Here is a 6,335-nt window from a genome sequence, read left to right on the forward strand (position 1 = left end):
CCGCTGTGGCTCTCCAGTACAAAGTTCACCTTGGTTCTACCAAAACTAGGCCGTGCACCATGGGCAGTCTTGGTAAATAACCCCATCCTGGCAAAATCTCAGTTACTGGATCAAGGCAGGCCCACTGTCTGACTATACATTGCTTCACGATCTTCCCCAGCCTTGAGGGTCCACTGGGGTGACTACCATTTCTAGCACCTTTTTTGCAATCCTACACAGTTGAACGCAATACAAGGTAAATGAGGTGTATGGTATTTTAGTTGTTTTTTTTTTTTTTACAGCAAAGCATTTATTTAATGTCCAGACTGATCCGTATTGTAGTGTCTCTTGGATGAATGACTCCATCAATAGTTAGAGCGAAAACAATTCCTGTAGGTGGGGTGTACAAGCCCTAATGGATTGCAGGTGGCACAGAGAATGGCTAGTTGGAGCTAAAAAAAAACAGTTTTTTAATTTGTTGCAGGAAAGTGTCTCGGAGTTGATGGAGAACAGCTCTCTATAGAACGCATTCCGTTCTTTGGCGACCAGGGAGCATTCTCCCTGACTGACTCGTTTGATACATAGCATGGAAGGAATGGTTGTCTCCGCTGAACTGAGTGAGCAGTTGGGAGTGTACCGGTAGACTAGGCATTGTAGATAGGAAGGGCCTTTGTGGCCCAGTACTCTAAAAGTAATGTATCACACTTTAAATTTGACTTCTCTAGTAATGAGAAGGCAAGGCAGTTCTTTTAGGCCTCTAGAAATGGAGTGGTTTCTGGGGATGCAAAGGATCCGTCTCGCTGGCAATTTTTAAAAATAATTTGCAAGCCTTGAATGAGATGTTGTGGGAGACCGATCTATAAGGCACTGCCTTATTTCCAACGGTAGTTATTATGGTGTGGACAATTTTCTTGCTCTTGTCCATGGGGGGACGTCGAAGATTTTTCTGATGGATTTTAAAAGCGAAAAGCAGGTTGCAGGCAAGGCATTGCTATGAAGTTCAAAGGATAAGGTATCTACTTTGACACCTGGGTTCTTAGTTAGGATGGAGTTTAACGTTTCTGTAAGAATACATTTCAACATTTCAGTTCTTAGCATACCTATATTCACTATATTTTACCAGAAACCTTTTTTGTCTCCTTGCAGTTTATAGTTCTATTTTTCGACGCCAATCATTAATGCCAATCTGTAGAGTGGTTTAAAAACGTAACCACTACCAATACATTGATTAACATGTGCATGGAGTTGCAAATGGGGTTTTGTGAAGAAAAAAAATGTATGAAATGAAGAAATGTGGGGAAAAAACCCAAACCCAGTTTGATAACTGGGGAGAGACGTTTCAAGGCATAGGCTAAGTGGGCAGTTGCGCAGGGCCCATGTAAGGTATAGTCTTTCTTCCATTTCAATGTGTTCATGATGTTATTCTGATGTAATGACATTCTGTATGTTTAGACGTTCCACTTCTTGCATCCTCGAGGAGAGGGTATCTTCAAACATGTTTATGTTTGAAGATGCGTCTCTCGAGGATGTTCTTGCAGTTTAAGCCTTAGCTGTTATTTTATTGATTGAGCTGTTGGTATATTGAAGAGCCGGTTGCACTCCCGTGTTGATGCTGGAAAACTTGAAATAAATCTTAACTTGGATTTCACCCGGACCTGTGTATCTTCATTTTCTGCATAAATTTTGGCGACGGGATTTTGTTTAAAATTAATCATTTCTGGCATCTTCACTAATTTCTCAGAAGGATTACGCTGCTTCGTAACCATCTTCTTCTGAGAATATATTTGTTGCACTGTGCTGATTTTAAAGTGAAACGTGAGCTTTTCACCTTCCTGCTACTTCGGATCTCATACGAGGAGTTTTCAGCTGGATACACATTTAAAAGTTAATCTGTGATTTCAGACGGAACTAAGGAGCCTTTAAATAACGCGAGAGGAGCACACGATGACGTCATCGCAAAACGGAGGAAGTCATTTTCTAATGCAAATTTCATGAGTTTAACGCAATGCGCACGACTTATGTAAGCAGGAGTCAATACTTCACTTGAAAGTCGTTGTGTTTGCACTCAATTGATAGGGGGTCGTTTAAAGATTCCAGAAGAAACTTGTGAATGGCATGTGCAAGTTTTCATTTACATTTATCGAGTGATGGTCATTCATGGTAAGCTGTTTGACAGTATTTCTTGGCACATTTTAAAGACTTTGGAGATTTGAAAGAGTTAAACGGAAATCTTTTAAGAGCTTCATTTCTTTGAAAGATCTTCACAATGGTATGTGCAAGTTTGTAATTGACATTTCACGAGTGATTTTGGAATATTGTTTTCAGCATTTTAAAGACTTAGGAGTTTTAAAAGACTGCTTTTATTTGAATTTTAAGAAACGGCTACTTAAAGACATTTGACAGAAATATCTTCTGGGGCATTTTATAGGCTTTCAGCATTTTAAAGACGTTTAACATTTTAAAGACGTGTAACATTTTAAAGACGTTTAACATTTTAAAGACGTTTAACATTTTAAAGACGTTTAACATTTTAAAGACGTTTAACATTTTAAAGACGTTTAACATTTTTAAAGACTACACATTCAGCATTTTAAAGACATTGAACATTTTTAAAGACTACAAAACTTAGTTAAAAGCTAAAAGAAAGGAAGAGTACAAAAGTTGCATATTTACAAACTATATTATTTTCAGGGGAATTTATTTATTTTTAAAAAAAATGGCTAATAATCAACAGGTGATTATTCTGAACAAATTCTTACCTGTTAATGGAAAACCTGTGGAACCGTGGAAAACTTGGTTTAGAAGCTTCGAGAATTATTTAGTGGCAATTGATGCAGAGGAATATACTCCTAACAGGAAGCTTGCTATTCTTTATAGTCACTTGGGGAGAGCTGGTAGAGAAGTTTACGATAACTTACCCCTTTCAATTCCACCTTCAGGAAGAGGCGAAGGCTGGAATGTTTACAGAGATGCAGTTCAAAGACTTAATAGGAAATTTTTGGAACTTCCGAATGTCATTCTGGAGCGTTTTAATTTTAGAAAGAGAAAGCAAAACCTGGAGGAAAGCGTAGAAGATTTAATTTCAGTTTTGAGGAACATGTCATCTGATTGCAACTTTGGGGCTGATATAGACATTTATATCCGGGATCAATTTGTTTATGGTTGTTGCCATAAAAAAATTCAAGAACGAATCTTAAGTTGCTCGGATCCAACATTGGCTGAGGTGGTTGATATGGCTAAAAGTATCGAAAGGAGCATTGTTTCTTCAAAAAGTATTATGGTTGAAAATGTTTCTCCTGTTAACTTTGTGCAGAATGATGTTTCTGTTAATGCAGTGTCATTTAACAATAGTTTTAGTAAACCTTAGCAGAGAGGTAATAACACATTTTGTTTCAGGTGTGGATCAAGAACACATCTCGGTAACAGTCCCATGTGTAATGCTCTAGGGAAGAAGTGTACGAACTGTCAGAAGTTTGGTCATTTTAATAGTTTGTGCAGGGCCAAGCCTACTGTACACGTTAGATCTGTGTCAACACTTGAGGATGTTGATCAACATGATCAACATGATGTTTTTTCAGGCTTTGATGTGGTTCCCTTAAAATCTGATATGCAACATGTTAATATTAACACCTTTGAATTACCTTCAGTTTCAAATGAGTCTCTGCAGGGAGGAATTGTTCAACTATAGAAACTTTAGTTTGGGGGCGTTTGAGAAACCTAAGGGTTTTAGTTGGAGCACACACTTTGTCTTATTGGGTGTCCACAAAATTTATGCAAAGGTTTGGCAAGAACTTTTCATTGTAAGTAATATTTTGATGTATGGAGATTAAGGGATCCTACCTTTTTCTTTCAGCATGGCATCTGTGGAATGTGTGCATGAAGTTTACTTGGGCTTTGGTAGGCTTTAAGTGCATTATCGTAGAAACTTGCAAAATAAGTATTTTGATGTTTCTTCTGATTCTTTTTTTTTTTTTTATTCGTTTTTTATGAAGGACTATGAAGACTTCAAAATGTCTGGGTTTTTTTAAAAGAAGGGGTGGTGATGTAAAAGGGTTTTTGTGAAATTTTCATGGTTCAAGCATTTTCATGGTTATAGCTAAAAGAATTCTTTGTTACAAATCTGATTCTCCCTATGATGTATGTTAACATTTTTCTTTAGGTACACTCTCTGATTATCCTTAGTCTTTTTTTCTGTGTTGCTCCTTTCATCACTCCTTCTGCTAGGTTGCAGTATAGTGAAATGTATGAATCTATTAGGCCACATTGGAAAAGTTCTATGCTCACAAAGTTTAAGGATTTTTATATGTCTTGTTTTATTTTATTGTTTAACGTTTTTGTTTCTATAGGAAGGGAGATGATGTAAGGTATAGTCTTTCTTCCATTTCAATGTGTTCATGATGTTATTCTGATGTAATGACATTCTGTATGTTTAGACGTTCCGCTTCTTGCATCCTCGAGGAGAGTGTATCTTCAAACATGTTTATGTTTGAAGATGCGTCTCTCGAGGATGTTCTTGCAGTTTAAGCCTTAGCTGTTATTTTATTGATTGAGCTGTTGGTATATTGAAGAGCCGGTTGCACTCCCGTGTTGATGCTGGAAAACTTGGAATAAATCTTAACTTGGATTTCACCCAGACCTGTGTATCTTCATTTTCTGCATAACTTTTCTACGTTGCAGCCCCCTCCTTCTAAGAGGCCACTGGGAAAATGTTTTTTTCTCTTAAACCACGGTCTATTCTATTTCCCTATCTTAGCCATGCTTCCTCTCTGCCTACCTCTGCTTTTGTATCTGTTGTCGTACCCCGTCGTCATTTTAATGATTTTTGGCGTCCCGGGAGAGACCTATTGAATCTCTATTTGTGACCCTGCTAGTTTAACGTATAATTTAATATTGTTTAGCATCATGCATGCTTGAGTTAGCAGTAAATGGGTAATAAAATGTAAATGTTGTTTCATACAGGTGCTTCCAAAATAGGTTTTGCCCAGGGCCACCCAAATCCTTAAGATTACACTGTCATAGGGTGTATCAAGGACACACTGGTTGATGTGCATTTCGGGAGTGCAGGGTTGTATGCGGGGAATCAGAGGGTGGTTGTCATCCAGCGCCCATCATGACATACTGCTGAGCGCACAGGGTGCAGTGCTGGGTGCGGGTGAGTGAACATTGAAGAGGAGATGGAAAGAAGGGTCACAGCTACGGCATGTAGCGATGTCAGAGGTCAATCATCTTAACTACTGATTTACATATACCTAGAGGTAGTAGGCAATCCCATAAGATGTAAAAGCTGATAGATAAATATATGGACGATACTCCCGTCTGCCTTAGGGTAAACTGCAGAACATGCCACTGTTCACCTTTCTGATTAACACCATGCTCGCTAGCGGAATTCCGCTCGCACGCTGGGTTTTGCGGAAACGCACTTTACGTGACGAGCTGGGCTCGTCATCAGCGTGGAGGAGGCTACGCCATGACGAGCCCAGCTCGTCATCAGCGTCGAAGGGGTTAAGCAAGGTCCAGAAGTATAATGGCACATCACTGTTGGAATCTTAACCGTCTAAGGACAGAATTTCTGCTTGCTGTCTGCAACCCTGGAGACAGATATCCGTGTTTCAGCTCTTGCATTCTACAGAGTTTTTGTTTCCAATGCCTTATCTGTAGTCTTTGTAGTGAATGGTAAGCTTCTGCTTGACTCTCTCACCGATATGGAGTGTGTCAAGGGTCTCACAAGCAGCCAAAAGACCAATCCGAATAAGCGTAGTGGTATCATCATTGTCCAGAATATCCAAGATAGTGATCTTGGAATTCCAAGAAGCCTTCCCAGTCACTTTAAAAAAAAAAAACCTAAGTCAGTCTCCCAAAATGCTGTAGATGTTAATAAATAAAAGTCCGTGGAAGTCTTCTTCAAAAGGATATTGATGGTTGAGCAGAAATGATTGAAATCAATAGAAGAACAGTTTATTTGTGGCTTGACCTAGCCCTGTTTTTAAAGGTCAGAAAAGAGACCGTACTAAACAGGCAGAGAACATGATGCGGTGGTTGGAAGCAGGGGCTCAGGGGCTCCACATAATAAAACTATATGGGTAATAGTGCTGGGGGCACGGAGGTAGGTTAAAATCGCTGATCTATCTGCGAATCTTCTTGTGAGAGGTTATGAAAATTTAAAAGAATGCTCTGTCCCTCTGGGCATGTGATCAGTGTCACTCGTGGCTGGTGGAGTGTGTTGTAGTTTAGGAATAAAACTTATGTGAAAAAGATTATTCAAATTGGACGGAAAATTGTTTTTAAGTACTTTGCATTTGTTAGCAGAAGTGTTGCCAAGTGGCTCCTACATCAGATGTTGGAGGGTCCTTAAAAAT

General features: G+C 39.0%; 1 protein-coding gene across 4 annotated transcripts in view; it reads left to right on the plus strand.

Annotated features, from left to right (window-relative positions):
• ADD3 (adducin 3) overlaps positions 1–6,335 on the plus strand; it is a 462,930-nt gene that overhangs the window by 108,369 nt on the left and 348,226 nt on the right. The window lies entirely within an intron of this gene.

This window comes from Lissotriton vulgaris, chromosome 5, assembly GCF_964263255.1.
Source record: "Lissotriton vulgaris chromosome 5, aLisVul1.2, whole genome shotgun sequence".
Lineage (NCBI taxonomy): Eukaryota > Metazoa > Chordata > Amphibia > Caudata > Salamandridae > Lissotriton > Lissotriton vulgaris.